This window comes from Cupressus sempervirens, chromosome 11 (genome assembly GCF_028749045.1).
Source record: "Cupressus sempervirens isolate cs-2001-9-10 chromosome 11, ASM2874904v1, whole genome shotgun sequence".
NCBI classification, from domain to species: Eukaryota; Viridiplantae; Streptophyta; class Pinopsida; order Cupressales; family Cupressaceae; genus Cupressus; species Cupressus sempervirens.
In genome coordinates, this window is record NC_143128.1 from 745,580,528 (window position 1) to 745,596,847 (window position 16,320).

Genomic DNA, 16,320 nt, shown 5'->3' on the forward strand with positions numbered 1-16,320 from the left:
TTAGACCTAAAGACCACGCAAAGGGATTACTAGTAAGTCATAATTGGGGGGACATCATTCCCTATAATGTTTCAACAATGATAAGGGTATATGGCTTCCTAGGAAAGCCTCATGTTCTGCCATTTCATGTGCCTTTGAAGATAGTGATAGTTGAACTTCTATGGAAGATAGGTACTATAGATGAGAAGGAGTTGTCTAAGAAGGGCACATTTTTTCCAATTGTTATTGTGGCCCATGATTTTGCTTCTATCAGAAAAGTGTGGAAACACCTTCATATGTTCCTAGCTAAATATAACATGGCAGAATTTCATGCCAGGTTTAATGACCTTGAAGGATTCTATGAACTTTTAAGAGAAATAATAAAAGCTTACTATATGATGCACCAAGTATATTACCCAGAGGATGTGATTAGAAATGTCTTTACTCTGTAAGAGTAGGAATTGAGAAAGGAGAAATGGGTAGCATATAGCAAAACCCTAGAATTCATTAATGCATTTGACTCCCATTATGATTCATTGAAAGAAAAGAAATACTAGGGAGCCAAGATACAAGCATTAATGAATAATTTTTCCATAATAATTCAAACCATGAATGAAAATAAAGTTGTGTATGTTGAGACACATCCAGACAAGGCTATAGAAGTATAAAGAAGAATAAGCGGTAGAAATGTGGTAGCTCCAGGGCAATACACCTTGCAGAAAAGAGCAGGGTATGTAATGATTTAGAATGTACAATAGGCTCTCCCTCAGCAGAAGCCAAGACCAAAGAGTCCACCTACAGAGAGTGCTCCAAAGAGAAAAAAGTTAGAACAGGGGTCCTCTTCCTCTCAAGTAAAGCAATACTCCCCAAGTCAGTCTCCAATCAAAATTGATAATGAAGAATCTTTAAGAGAATAGCTTAGACAGATTGGTGGAGAGGGAGATATGGTTGTTATTTCCATAGATTTGAAAATTGGTGAGCCAGAAGAACCACCTACACCTTCCTTGGAGCTTACTGTTGCTGACTATCAAGGTTAGGAAATTGACCCTATAGTTGCCCAAGCCTCCAAGAGGTTTGTAAATGATGAGGATTTTGTGAAATCTAGAGCATTTGCAAAATTTTTGTGGAGGCTAAATATAGGCAATTTTGAAAAGGCTTGTAAAAAAAAAAGGCAGAACAACTAGATAAACCAGACTCTATCATTAAAGAAGACGTAAAATCTAAATTCTTGAGTGATTTTTCCCAATTCACACCTAATGTTGGGAGGCAATTAGTTAAACAATCAGGAGTCCTACTTCTGCCAGAATAGGATATAGCAAATGCTATTGTTTTTTATTTAGTAAGGAAAAAAAAAGATGTTCAATTAATAACTACTAAAGAAATATTATAGGCTCATAGACGAGTCAAATTTAGTGATGACCACCAAGCCCTTGTTATATGGTCCATGGAAAAGAGGGAAAATACTAGGATGCATGAGTTTCCCACTGCACAGCATATTGGTACATTGACAGTATACAGGGCTGGTGAAGTAAGTAGTAAGCAAATAATGGGAATGGCCTCTGAAGTGCTGAAATTTGGTGATGTTGTATCTGGCCAGGAAGAAGATAGATTTACCCAACTCAATGCTAGGTTTGAAGAAGTTTTAAAAGCATATGAGGAAAGGGGTATATAAATACAGTCACTGGAAAACAATGTGTCTCAAATGGAGAAGATACTTGGGAAGAGAAAGGTGGGAGAATCTAGTGCACCTAGAATTGCATACCCTTGACAATCATTTGTTGGACCAACCCCTATTGTTGAAATACCAGACACCCCTAAAATGCCCCAATTCTATACTGTAGAGGATTTCCAAGAAGAAAAAGCCAAATTACATGAGTTGCAGGTACAATTAAAAAATCAATATGAAGGAAAATTAAACTAGGGTGTGATGTATTTAAGGGATAAAATACAATGGTTAACCTTCTTTGATCAGTTGACAAGAATTGCAACCCTTATGGATGGGTTGAATAGAGATAAGGATAAATTGACTCCCCTTGCACACAAGTGGAGGGAGAAGAATAATGATATCACAATTATGTGTATAACTGCCATCCAAATGCCTTATCATCAAGTAGAGAAAATTATTGATTTGTTAAATAAACTAGAAGATTTTGATGATAAAATGGATTCTTTGCAGAGAAGATTAACACATTGTTTTGCCCAGTATATTGCTGAAACATTCATTTTATTTCCTTGTGCTTAAAAATTTGTTGATACAATAAAGGAAAAGGAAAAGTGGAAAAAAGAGTTGGATGAAATATTTTGTGAAAGGATCAAGAACATCATGAGTGAAACTAGCCATTGGTTCTAGGCAAGGACAAATGAAGAGTTAGTAAAGATACGGTTATTTTATAATGCCAAGAGAAAAGAATTTGATGATTTAGAGGAATTTGCAATTTTTTTAGCAATTATACAAAGAGATGCATTAAATTTTGATTGGCCAAATGATGCTACTTATAATGAATGGAAAAATTAGTTGATAGAATAGATGTCAAAAGATGATGAGGAGGAAGATGCAAAAGGAAAAGTTACCCTCATAGTTAGTAATGAAGACATGGAAAATCCCTATATTAAAGTAAGTTTGCATGTAGTTGAAGATGATACATCACTTTTTAACCTCATGGCCATTGACTTCGAGGATGATGAATAAATGAAGAATCAGATCATATTTTATTGTCTCAACAATTGAGAAGCATGATAGAAAGGGACCCACCAAGGAATGTTCGATGTAATAACCTTTTCTATTATTTTCTTTTGACTTTTACAATAGATGTATGTTAGTATCTTTTAGAAGACACCTGTCACTTTCTTTTAGCCTAAAGCTTATTGCATCTCACACTATTTAAGTGAGGTTCCAAGGCTAAAGAAAGGTTCGAATTCTATTTTCTAAGTGATATGTTTAGTCTGTTTTTGGTCTAAAATTTCAAAAGCAAGTTTATGATGTATTTTCTCTATCAATTCTCTAAGAATACATGAATATAGAATGAGCTGTGTTTCTTTTTGAAGGTCATTCTGAGTCTATTGTAAATGGTATACAATTTTTTTTTAAAAATGAATACAAATTATGAATTGTCTCCATATCAGTTCTTTCTGAATCTTGTCTCCCTCTAATTACTTCGTTATCTTGATATTGTATAAGTAAAAGCTTGTGCAATTGAATGCAATCTAGTTAGGTTGTATATCTGTTTATCTCTACTGTTAATTCAATGGATTAAGTAAAAGCTTTTGTGAATGTGATAAGGTTGCCCTAGTAGTCGAAAGGGTTTTGAATGATAAATTTTGATAAGGATTGCTGATAGAATTTGTTGTAAGGCAACAAGTTAGATCTAAGAAGTTGGTATAGACTCTAAACCCCAATGGATTAGGCACTGATCAAATTGATTCAGCTGAAGGAGAAGTATGTCACAAATGGTTATCAAAATGTAGCATCAAATCAAGTTTTATTTTTATTTCCTGTAGATCTTCAAAGATTGGCCCATACTTGTCTGCATGGAATGTTTTAGCTTTAGTTAGCCACTATTGTTGAGAACATATACAAATCTATAGAAGATTTTTTGGCCATATCTATTATATGGAATGTGTTTATTAACTTATCAAGAATTTTACCTGTATTGGAGAATTTGAGATGAGAATTAGAATGAAACTAAAATAATTCTCATATAGTTCTTCCCAATCTTGTATCATCCCTGGGTATACCCACCCTGGTTTTGCAGAGCCAAAAGAGTAGAAAACCACCCTTGGTTTTGTACAAGTTGGGCCCAAATGCTTTGCACATACAGTTGTTAATAAGAATTGGCTGGTCTTTAGATTGTGTTAGTAATGTTAACTTGGTATTAAGCATTTTGTTGCTTATTAGTTTTAAGATCAATTTTAAATCTCCAACAAAATGGTGACTCTACTATGGTATCATTTTGTTGGAGTTTTAATATTGATCTTAAAACTACTAAGCAACAAAATGCTTAATACCAAGTTGACACTACTCACAGAATCTAAATACTAGCCAATTCTTATTAACAACTATATGTGCAAAGAATTTGGGCCCAACTTCTACAAAACCAAGGGTGGTTTTCTACTCTTTTGGCTCTACAAAACCAGGGTGGGTATACCCAAGGATGATACAAGACTGGGAAAAACTGTATGAGAAATATTTTAGTTTCATTCTGATTCTCATTTCAAATTCTCCAATACATGTACAATTCTTGATACTTTAATAAACACATCTCATATAACAGATATGGCCAAAAAATCTTCTATAGATCTGCAGATGTTCTCAACAATAGTGGCTAACTAAAGCTAAAACATTCCATGCAGACAAGTATGGGCCAATCTTTGAAGATCTACAGGAAATAAAAATAAAACTTGATTTGATGTTGTGTTTTGATAACCATTTATGACATACTTCTCCTTCAACTGACCATTTACAATAGACTCATAATGACCTTCAGAAAGAAACACAGCTCATTCTATATTCATGTATTCTTAGAGAATTGATAGAGAAAATACATCATAAACTTGTTTTCAAAATTTTGGAGCAAAAATAGACTAAGCATATCACTTAGAAAATAGAATTTAGACCTTTCTTTAGCCTTGGAATCTCACTTAAATAGTGTGAGATGCAACAAGCTTTAGGCTAAAAGAAAGTGACAGGTGTCTTCTAAAAGATACTGACATACATCTGTCATAAAAGAAAAAAGCAAATAACTGAAAAGGCTATTACATCGAACATTCCTTGGTGTGTCCCTTTTTGTTATGCTTATCAATTGTTGAGACATGAAAATATGATCAAATTCTTCATTTATTCTTCATCCTTGAAGTAAGTGGTCATGAGCTTAAAAAGTGATGTATAATCTTCAACTACATGCAAACTTACTTTAATCTAGGGATTTTCCATGTCTTCATTACTAACTATGAGGGTAACTTTTACTTTTGCATCTTCCTCCTCCTCATCTTTTGACATTTGTTCTATGAACTAATTTTTCCATTCATTATAAGTAGCATGATTTGGCTAATCAAAATTTAAAGCATCTCTTTGTATAATCACTAAAAAAATTGCAAATTCCTCTAAATCATCAAATTCTTTTCTCTTGGCATTATAAAATAACTGTATCTTTACCAACTCTTCATTTGTCCTTGCCCAGAACCAGTGGCCAGTTTCACTCATGATGTTCTTGATCTTTTCACAAAATATTTCATCCAACTCTTTTTTCCACTTTTCCTTTTCCTTTATTGTATCAACAGATTTTAAAGTAAAAAGAAATAAAATCATTTTTTCAGCAATATACTAGGAAAAACAATGTGTTAGTCTTCTTTGCAAAGAATCCCTTTTATCATCAAAATCTTCTAGTTTATTTAACAAATCAATAATTTTCTCTACTTGATGATAAGGCATTTGGATGGAAGTTATATACATAATTGTGATATCATTATTCCTCTCCCTCCACTTGTGTGCAAGGGGAGTCAATTTATCCTTATCTCTATTCAACCCATCCATAAGGGTTGCAATTCTTGTCAACTGATCAAAGAAGGTTAACCATTTTATTTTATCCCTTAAATACATCACACCCTAGTTTAATTTTCCTTCATATTGATTTTTTAATTGTACCTGCAACTCATGTAATTTGGCTTTTTCTTCTTCAAAATTCTCTGCAATGTAGAATTTTAGGGGTGTCTGGTATTTCAACAATAGGGGTTGCTCCAACAAATGAATGTGAAAGGTATTCAATTCTAGGTGCACTAGATTCTCCCACCTTTCTCTTCCCAAGTATCTTCTCCATTTAAGACACTTTGCTTTCCAGTGACTATATCTGTATACCCCTTTCCTCATATGCTTTTAAAACTTCTTCAAACCTAGCATTGATTTGGGTAAATCTATCTTCTTCCTGGCTAGATACAACACCACCAAATTTCAACACTTCTGAGGCCATTCCCATTATTTGCTTACTACTTACTTCACTAGCCCTGTATACTGTCAATGTACCAGTATGCTCTGCAGTGGGAAACTCATGCATCCTAGTATTTTCTCTCTTTCCATGGACCATAGAACAAGGGCTTGGTGGTCATCACTAAATTTGACTCCTTTATGAGTTTGTAATATTTCTTCAGCAATTGTTAATTGAACATGTTTCTATTTCCTTACTGAATAAAAAATAATAGCATTTGCTATATCCCATTCTAGAAGAAGGAAGACTCCTAATTGTTTAACTAATAGCCTTTTAGACTCAGGTGTGAATTGGGAAAAATCACTCAAGAATTTAGATTTTACCTCTTCTTTAATGATAGAGTCTGGTTTATCTAGTTGTTCTACCTTTATTTTTTCACAAGCCTTTTCAAAATTTCCTATATTCAACCTTCACAAAAATTGTGCAAATGCTCTAGAATTCACAAAATCCTCAGCATTTACAAACCTCTCGGAGGCTTGGGAAGCTAGAGGGTCAATTTTCTTACCTTGATAGTCAGCAACAGTAAGCTCCAAGGAAGGTGTAGGTGGTTCTTGTGGCTCACCAATTTCCAAATCTGTGGAAGTAACAACCATATCTCCCTCTCCACCAATCTTTCTAAGTTGTTCTCTTAAAGATTCTTCATTATCAATTCTGATTGGAGACTGACTTGGGGAGTATTGCTCTACTTGAGAGGAAGAGGACCCTTGTTCTAACTTTTGTCTCTTTGGAGCACTCTCTGTAGGTGGACTCTCTAGTCTTGGCTTCTAATGAGGGAGAGCCTGTTGTACATTCTAAATCATTACATACCATTCTCTTTTTTGCAAGGTGTATTGCCTTGGAGCTAGCACATTTCTATTGCTTATTCTTCTTTCTACTTCTGCAGCCTTGTCTAGATGTGTCTCAACATACATAGCTTTCTTTTCATTCATGGTTTGAATTATTATGGAAAAATTATTCATTAATGCTTGCATCTTGACTCCTTAGTATTTCTTTTCTTTCAATGGATCATAATGGGAGTCAAATGCATTAATGAATTCTAGGGTTTTTCTATATGCTACCCGTTTCTCCTTTCTCAATTCCTACTCTTGCAGAGTAAAGACATTCCTAATCACATCATCTAGGTAATATACTTGGTGCATCATATGTGTAGCTTTTATTCTTTCTCTTAAAAGGTCATAGAATCCTTCAGGGTCATCAAACCTAGCATGAGATTTTGCCATGTTATATTTATCTAGGAACATATGAAGGTGTTTCCACCCTTTTGTGACAAAAAAAAAATCATGGGCCATAGTAACAATTGGAAAAAATGTGCCCTTCTTAGACAACTCCCTCTCATCTATAGTACCTATCTACCATAGGAGTTCAACTATCCCTATCTTCAAAGGCACATGAAATGGTAGAGCATGAGGCTTTCCTAGGAAGCCATATACCCTTATCACTATTGAAACATTATAGGGAATGATGTTCCCCCAATTATGACTTACTAGTAATCCCTTTGCATGGTCTTTAGGTCTAACCAATTCCAATAATGCTTGTGGAATTATAGGGCTGTCACCTCTCAAGATCAATCTCAACCTAGATGCAAAATATCTATCAAATCTTACATAACTAGCATCTATGGCTTCTGAAGTCATATCTACACTCCATAGCTGCACTGGATTCGTCTCCCCATTTTTGGTTGTTTCCAGCTCTGTATCCTTGGAGAAAAAGGTGAATCCCTTGTATAAGCATACATGCATAAGTAATGAATACCAATAGAATGGTTTGTTTACTTTTTCCCTTGCTATCCCCACCAAACCATTGTGAAACTCTTTTGATAGAAAAATAGGAAAAATCTAGAATGGTACTCATTCAAAATCAGAGGGTTTGAGCCATTATAAGGACAATAGAACCAATAATTTGATCACCTTCATATATCCCAAAAATCTTGTAAAGAGAATAATATAGTGCTTGAGCTCTCAAGTTGAAATGTCTTCTCAAAAATGGCTCTGGGGTACTGGGTATAATCACAGGCAAATTACCAACCTTGGCAACATGCTCCTATAGTGGTCCTATTTTTAAGTAAATTCATTGTGCATCATATTTGGCTTGTAAATCATCCATATCAATGATTTCATGGATAGCATTTTTAGGGTTAAGGTTGAAAACCGCACTAAATAGCTCATGGCAAACCCTAAAAAGATTTACTCCAAAATGATTTTTTACCAATCTCATAATAGGATCATATTTATTTGCTAGATCCATCAATAAATCACTATTAAAGAAAATTGTGTTGACTATTAATTTACCAATATCAAACACCCAAACATTGCTCATAGGAGTGTCCAATTTCCGTTTTGAAAACCATTTCTTAAAAAACTCCAGACCCCCCATGGGAACCTGGGCATCTCTTACCCAAGTAGCTTTGTCATAAAAACCCTCAGCTACAACTATTCTGGGATTTTTCGGAATGAGTTCCCTCCCCTTAGTTATTTCATGCACTGATAAGGGGAATGATTCAAGAAATTCATAATGCACAAAATGTTTCAAATAATCCATTTTCCCAGTAAACTCTTTTCGGGAAGGCATTTTGAATAAAACCCTAGGAATTTCACAACAACAGACACTTTAAAATTTCTTAGAAAGTCACAGAGTACTTACCTGCTAGAATTTGTGCTTCTATACGATTTGATATCTTCTGCAATTTTACCAAAGTGTTAACTAAGAATTTTTAATTCCTAGCTCTGAAAATTTTGTATGACCTGATATTCTCTCTATGCTTTAGTGGTTCATTAATGGTGAAATCATGGGCTCTTATCATACAATAAAATCGCACGCATAAGGTCTGAATCATATTTACTCTCAATAATAATTACCTGCAATTTGCATCCAATTTTGAATCCCATCCAGAGATCTTCATCGAATTAGATGGTCTTGATTTAAAAGGTAATGAGCAGTACAAATTTTAAAATAATGCTACGTGTCACAATTCCGCATCCCCACACTATTTAAATTTCTTGCATCTTAGAATTGTAGGGAAGCATTGTTCGTTGATCAAGACAAGATCAATGATTAGATTAATCCACTTTTTAATAAAAACCAGTCAGCTGTACTGACCAATAAGAAACTGTTGTATGAGCTCATGCTATCTAACAACATTCCACATTAGTAGATCCCATATCTTTTTCAGAGCAAGCAAGTACTTGGCATCATTCAGTCCACGTGTCATGCTAGCGCATTCCCGCATTCCTTATCTAACGAGCATCTTAAAATTGTGGGCATGCACTGGCTTTTGATCTTTGATAGATCAATGGTGATACTAATTTTACCCTACAAGGGATCTGAACCAAAACTTTAGACATCACAATGGACACATGTCTGTAGGGTGCATTCTTGCTTTGTTTAAATCCTATCTAGTTTCAAATTGCGAGGAAGCCTCTACCTCTAATCTTGATATAGATCGATGATCACACAATTATCAACCTTCTCATCTGACAAATCCTTTCGAATGGCCCAATTTTGTTACACATCATCATTTTCTTTACAACCTAGCATAGGACTTAACGCATAATTTCCATGTCTGGTCCCACCTTGCCACTTGTTGAGCTACTGCTTGCCTACATAATTTAAATCTTGAGCAAGTCCATATTGCAGGAAATCAATATCTGTCGATCTACCTCAGATCAACGGTAGACCACCCTGTATCCACTTTAGTACCTCATTAGTTCTGTCGATGAATAGGAAAATGCCTCCTGGCCTAGGGCGTCCACTTTATCATGGAAAAAAAGGCATTCCTTGTGCTACGTGCCCTCTTTTTGCTTCACTATATTATTTAAACAACTGGCATCTAGAGATTATGGGAAAGCAGAAGCCATTGATCTAATCAAGATCAATGGTGCTAGAAAACATTTCAACTTTGTCATCCCTTTAAAATAGAATATCAATTAAAGCACATGAAAGGTTTATCACAAGGATTTTAAAGGTATTCTGATGTGAACAAAACATTAGGATAAAATGCCCCGCCAAAATTTTGAAACAATACCTTTTGAAAAAAATGAAAACTAGGGCAACACAAAACAAAGGTATAAGGGTTCTGTACACACTTGGGTCCTTTTTATGGATAATTTGAGAGACAAACCCTATTAATGTAAAAGGATAATACAGCACATGAAATAGGGCATGATCAGGGTAATTAAAAAGAATTTAGGATATCATAGGATAAAACCCTAATCTGCAAGAATCAAAGATTTAACTAATTTTTCAACCAAATATCAAAAATTTTCTATACTGTGAAAAATCACACGAAAAGCTATGAATGATATTATTAATCCAACAACCCTCATTGCTTCATTTCACATACCAAGTCAGAAACATCTGGAGAAACACATCTATTCCCTACCTAACTTTGCTAGAGTGAACTTATCCTATCAATATTTCCAAAACACCTTGCCTATCCTAGCTTGTTACTCTTAATGAATCATGGTCAACAAAAATCCTCACATTGTGAAAATACATAGGAGTTAGAGGAATCATATTCACTTCTCATGCCACTATGCAAAACTAGTGTTACCATGAAGCCAAAATGATCACCTATATGAGTGAGTGCTAGAATAGCCAATAGAACCATCAAACACACAAAACCTTTGGATCTCATTGAACCTGTTACCCCAAAAAATTGTTTGCCAAATGCAGTTACTCACAAGTCATCCCTATTTAACAAAAGTTTAGAATCCTTTACCAAAATGGGTTAATCTAATATATGGGATGAAAAGAGCATTGAAACTAAAATTGAAGACTTTCAACAAAATCCTAAACTTGTCGATATTATGGACAAGATACTTGAGAAATACAAAAAATGCTATATACTAGCATTAGCACAACAAGGTATGAAATTGCAATCTGACTTTGACGTGACCAATCTAAAACAAGACAAAGAAAATTCACCCTTAGATATTGTCACAAAAAAATTACAAGACTTACAATTGGAAATGGAAAGGATGAAGTGAGGGAAAATACAACCTGTAGAATTCAACCTTGAAAAGGTATGCCCTCTTCCATTTGATAAAAACATTACCTTTACACCTTTCCCTTAGAATGTACAGATACCAAAATATGTTAAATATTTTGGTACATCAGATCTACAAGATCACCTTAGGCAATTCTATACCCTAAGTATGGAGTTTATCTATGACACAACTTACCTAGTGCATCTATTTCTTAGGAGTCTTGGAGGGCAAGCTATGGAGTGGTTCTCCAAGCTACCCTCCAACATTAAAACCTTTGATCAATTGGCTTCCATTTTTATCACCCAATATTCGTATAATGTCGAAAGGGAAGTTACAATTATTGATTTTTGTAATGCAAAAAAACTTCTTAGAGAATCATTAAAGGTCTTCTTACAATAGTGGAGAGACACATTTGCCAAGTATCATCGAGACATACTAGACAAAGAGAAGATAGACATCTTCATTAATAGTCTCTCAAAACCCATGAATTATTGGCTACAACTCCAAGGCCCTAAAGATTTTATGACTACCTTAGAAAATGTTGCTAAGGTAGAAGAAACCTTGATAAACAATGACATTATTAAATTATCTAAAGATGGTAAGGGTTTCTACAATAGTTCTACACAAAATCATAACTCCTCTAATCAGACCACATATAAATAAAATTTGTGGTGGAAAAACAATAATAGGAACATCGCCAATGATGGGTGGTTGAAGCTAACCATGTTAAACCTCAAACTCGGGTGTACCTGGTACTAGGATGTTAGAGACAAGTGCCAAGTGTACCTGGTATTGGTGCGGCAGGACATATAAAGTTGACATGTGGTAAGAGTGTGGAAGTGGGAGGCAGGGTGAGTGACAACCATAAATAAGTGTGAAACGTAGATGAAATAAAGCATGATGAAGGAGAAAGCATAGCTATTTAGCTTATTCAAAATTCCAAGTAAGTGCATGAGTGAAAGCATGTCAAGCTTGCTAGATCAGTCACAATAAGAAGATGATATTAGCCAGGGGGATGGGCCAAAGATGATAGAGAAAGCCTAGTGGATGTAAAGTTACTAAGGAGACAAAGGAGGAGAGGCAAGCATAGTTGACAAGAAGAGAGTGAAGCATCCTCTCATCGAACTATGTGTCAATGTGGGTTGGAAGTGGAAGAGGAAAACCAAGGTGATTTGGTTGAGGAGTTTGTAGAAGAAAAAGAGGAGGATCCTACCTTATGAGAATTGTTAGTAGAAGGTGTGATGCAAATAATAGAATAGAGAGATAGCAAAGGAGATGAAACCTCTAGGGGTGAGAGTATTAACAAAAGAAGCAGATGTAGAAGATTAACCACCTGTGGAAGAGAATTTACTAGAAGTGGAACATAGATCTATTGTGAGGCTAGTAGCAGAACTATGGAGGAAGGAAAAGAACGTCCTAGGGGACACGAAAAATATCCTCAAAGAACAAATAGATGATCTAGTGTTATCTAGATTTTGACCTTTTCAAGTAGTGCAACTTGATGTTGTGGTACAAGCAGTGCATGATGCATCAATGGTGATGGAAGAAGAGTTGAAGAAAGCATTGGTGGTTGAAAAAGAGCAAGCTAACAAGGTAGAAAAAGATGCTAAGTTCTTTCAAGGTCTAATTGAAAGGGCTTGAGAGGATGGTGCATGAATGGAAGCTAATTACCAAGAAATAGTGTTGTTAGTTGAGCGAGCAAGAGTAGCGACTGCAGAGGTAGTTGTGGCTACTAAGAGAGGTATTGTCGAGAGGATCCACAATGAACTAGCTTTGTTGCAGTCTCAAGTTAAAGAATTCAAGGAGACAATGGTGAAGACCAATGAGATAGCGTATAAGTCTCAGAAGTAGTTAAATGTGAATAATGCATAGATTACTTGGTACTAGAATTAGTTGAATATGGTGAAACATGAGAGGGAGTTGATGAAAATGCTAGTGAATAAGTATGAAAGGGAACATAATATTGCACAAAGGACAATAATGTTTCCTAAGGTGGAAAGACTATGAGAAAAGATGAAGGATGTTATGGAGTAGTCTATTAAGGCTGCACAAGAGGTGACATATTATATAGAGCTATATGATCAAGCCATCCCTTTGGAATAAACAAGAGGAGTCATCTACTTAGAGAAGCAATTCATGGAGAAGATGAACATTCTGTTAAGGTGTGGCAACATCCCAATTATGAAGGACATGATCTAGGAAGGTTCAAGGATGATACTTAGGGCATCATCATCTAGGACTAGGCAATTGAGGATGCCCTTAGCGAGAAACCCAAATGCTCTACCTTTACGAGGAGGTCATTCATGAGAAATGTATTCATACTTTGGATTAGCATGTTTGTAACCAACACTCTTTATTTAGTAAATAAAATTACAGTTGGATTTATTTTTCAAACATTTATTTTGTATGGTGTATGATGTATTACAAATATGGATTTTTTGTAATAAAGTATATCACAAAAATTAATGTGGGACTACCTCGATATTTTTGAAATTGTTTGGAATCTTTATTTATTTATTTTTTGGGATATTTGGATTTTTATGGAAATTTTGCAAATATTTGGAAGGTGGTCAATATCCATAAAAGTGCAAATGATGGGATATTTAGAGGAAGATTGACCTTCACTTATGTGGGGTAATTGAATAGAAAAAAGGTGTTTTGGCCCATAAGAGGCGTTGATGGCCAAAAAAGGTGCTAGATGGGCCCTTAAAAAGGAATGTGGGCTTGAAAAAGGTGAAACTGAGCCTCGAAAAAGCTGTTTGGGGCCTATAAAGGCAAAATTGAGCCTTGAAAAAGGCATCTGGGGATTGAAAAGGTGAAATCGAGCCTTGAAAAAGGCATTTGGGCCTGAAAAGGCAAAATCAAGCCTTGAAAAAGGTGTTTGGGCCTAAAAAGGCAAAAGAGAGCCTTGAAAAAAATGCTTGACAGACCTAAAAAGGTGAAACTAAGCCTTAAAAAAGGTGTTTTGGCCTAAAAAGGTGCATGGGACCTAAAAAGGTGCCATAGGAGCCAAAAAGGAAAGAAGATTATGACAATCTATCAAACTTATGCTTACTTATTCTATGCCCCCTGTTAGGTGATGATGAAAGAGTCTGACAAATATCTGGGATATATTTGTTCAAGGGGTCTAGATCAATCATGGCCATTGCAACATAAATAAGACTAATAATATGTCAAGACTTGTTGTTCTTGATAGGAGAAGAGAAATGGGGACTCTACTAGCACCTCTTACGCTATTTGCATTGTGCAAGATTTTCCAAAGCCTAGGAAGATGTTTCAAGACATATTTATGCCCCTTCTTAATCAAGTGAGGCACTTGTTTATTTTTTTTTCCAGAGGTAATAAGGCTATAAAATATGCCATAAAATATTTAAATAATTTTCAATGAAGTGGACCTTACTATTGATTCCATATAAAATTGGTCGAGGTATGTAAACTTGTCTTGAAGGAGCAACAATTATAGATGAACATCAACTCGACATGAGATCAATGGATCATTAGTTTGAAAAATACAAAATAATTTATGCAAAATTAAACTAGCCCATTTGAGATGAGTTTGGCAATAATTGACTTGAGTTTTAGGCTATTTTTTATATTCTTGGGATTGTTTGATTGTTTCTAACAATTTGTAACAAATTTTGAATGTTTTTGAGAATTTATAACAACATTTGAATGTTTTTGAGAATTTATAACAAAAAATTGAATATTTTTGACAATTTTAAACATTTTTTGATTGTTTTTGACAATTTTTGACAATTTGTGAATGTTTTTTACTATTTTTGACAATTTTCAACATTTTTTTGAATGTTTTTGATAATTTTTGACATTTTTCAACTATTTTTGACAATTTTTGAATGTTTTTGATAATTTTTAACATTTTTTGACTAATTTTGATAATTTTCAACATTTTTTAATGTTTTTGACATTTTTAAATAATTTTTGAATAGTTTTGATAATTCTTAACATTTTTGACTATTTTTGACACCTTTCAACATTTTTGAATGTTTTTGACGATGTTTGAATCTGGTAATTTGTGAGAGAGGATGTGAGTGAGATTTGTTGGAATATAGAGATAGTTGGGGCTTGTTGGAATACATAAAGTGTCAAGGAGACAAAAAGTGGGCTGGGAAGGCTAAAACGAAACTTAGAGGGCTATAATGGGGACCATGGAGACAAAAAAAAAAATTTGGGACTTCAAATGGGGTGGATGAAGGCTAAGATGGATGTTGGGGACTATTGGATGTAGCATATTTTTTTTAGATGTGCATTGATTTTCCTACAATTCATGTCTAGGATATCTTATAACATAATCAGACTCCATGTTTCCTCTGAGTTGCCTATCTACCTCTTTGTTGTTGTTTTGTTGGCTATATCTATTGTGAGCTATTTCTAATGCCAAGAAACCACTAAACTATAACCCACAAGTGTTTCTCAATTGGGTATCTATGAAATTAACTTGATTGTGCTAGGTAGTATCTCGATATGGAGTGAAAAGGCCACAAACAAGAAAAAATTATCTTAAAGAGAGTTGTTTGAGCCATGGCTTGTTGTATTTTAACATTAAAGGACTTGTTTTGTTTATGGAAGTCCAAAGGTGTTATCTCTTTGTCCTTCTAAACAAAAGTCTCAATCCTTTTTGGACCTTTTTTTTTATAGATCCATTTCTATTATACAAGCGATAGGATTGTTATAGGTTCTAAATGTAAAATTGTTTTAGATGAATGCTATTGAGGGGTTCCTCACCATCACAATTGGCCAACTTATAAGTTCTAATCCTACATGAATCAACAATAATATAGGGACCTATCCAATTAGGCTCCTACTTTCCTTTCCTCTCTTTCAACTTGATTTTTTGGATTCTCTTTGAGAACTAGATCACCAACTTGAAAGACACTTCTTTGACCCTCTTGTTATAGTGTCTAGACAATCTATTTTTATACACTTTAAGATGTTCATATGCCATGTTTTGGTATTCTTATAGAAGCTCCAACTACTCCAAGCAAGCCACCCTATAGTCTTCATCAGTCATTACATCATGTAAAGTGACTTTAAGGGAGTGAATTTCAACCTCTAGTAGTAGAATTGCCTCACTTCCATAGACGAAGGAAAATGTTATTGTTCTTGTAGGAGTCCTCACACTTGTGTGATATGCACAAAGTTTAGGATTTAGTTAGAGGTGCCAATCTTAGCTAGAATTATCAAGAGTCATCTTCAGAATGTTGATGATGTTTTTATTTGTAGCTTCAACTTGACCATTTCCTTGGGGGTAATAAATAGAAGATGAATGGTGAATGATATGGAATTTATCACATAATTCATCAACAAGTTGATTTTTGAAATGTAGGATGTTATCTACCAAGATTGAATGGGGTGTACCA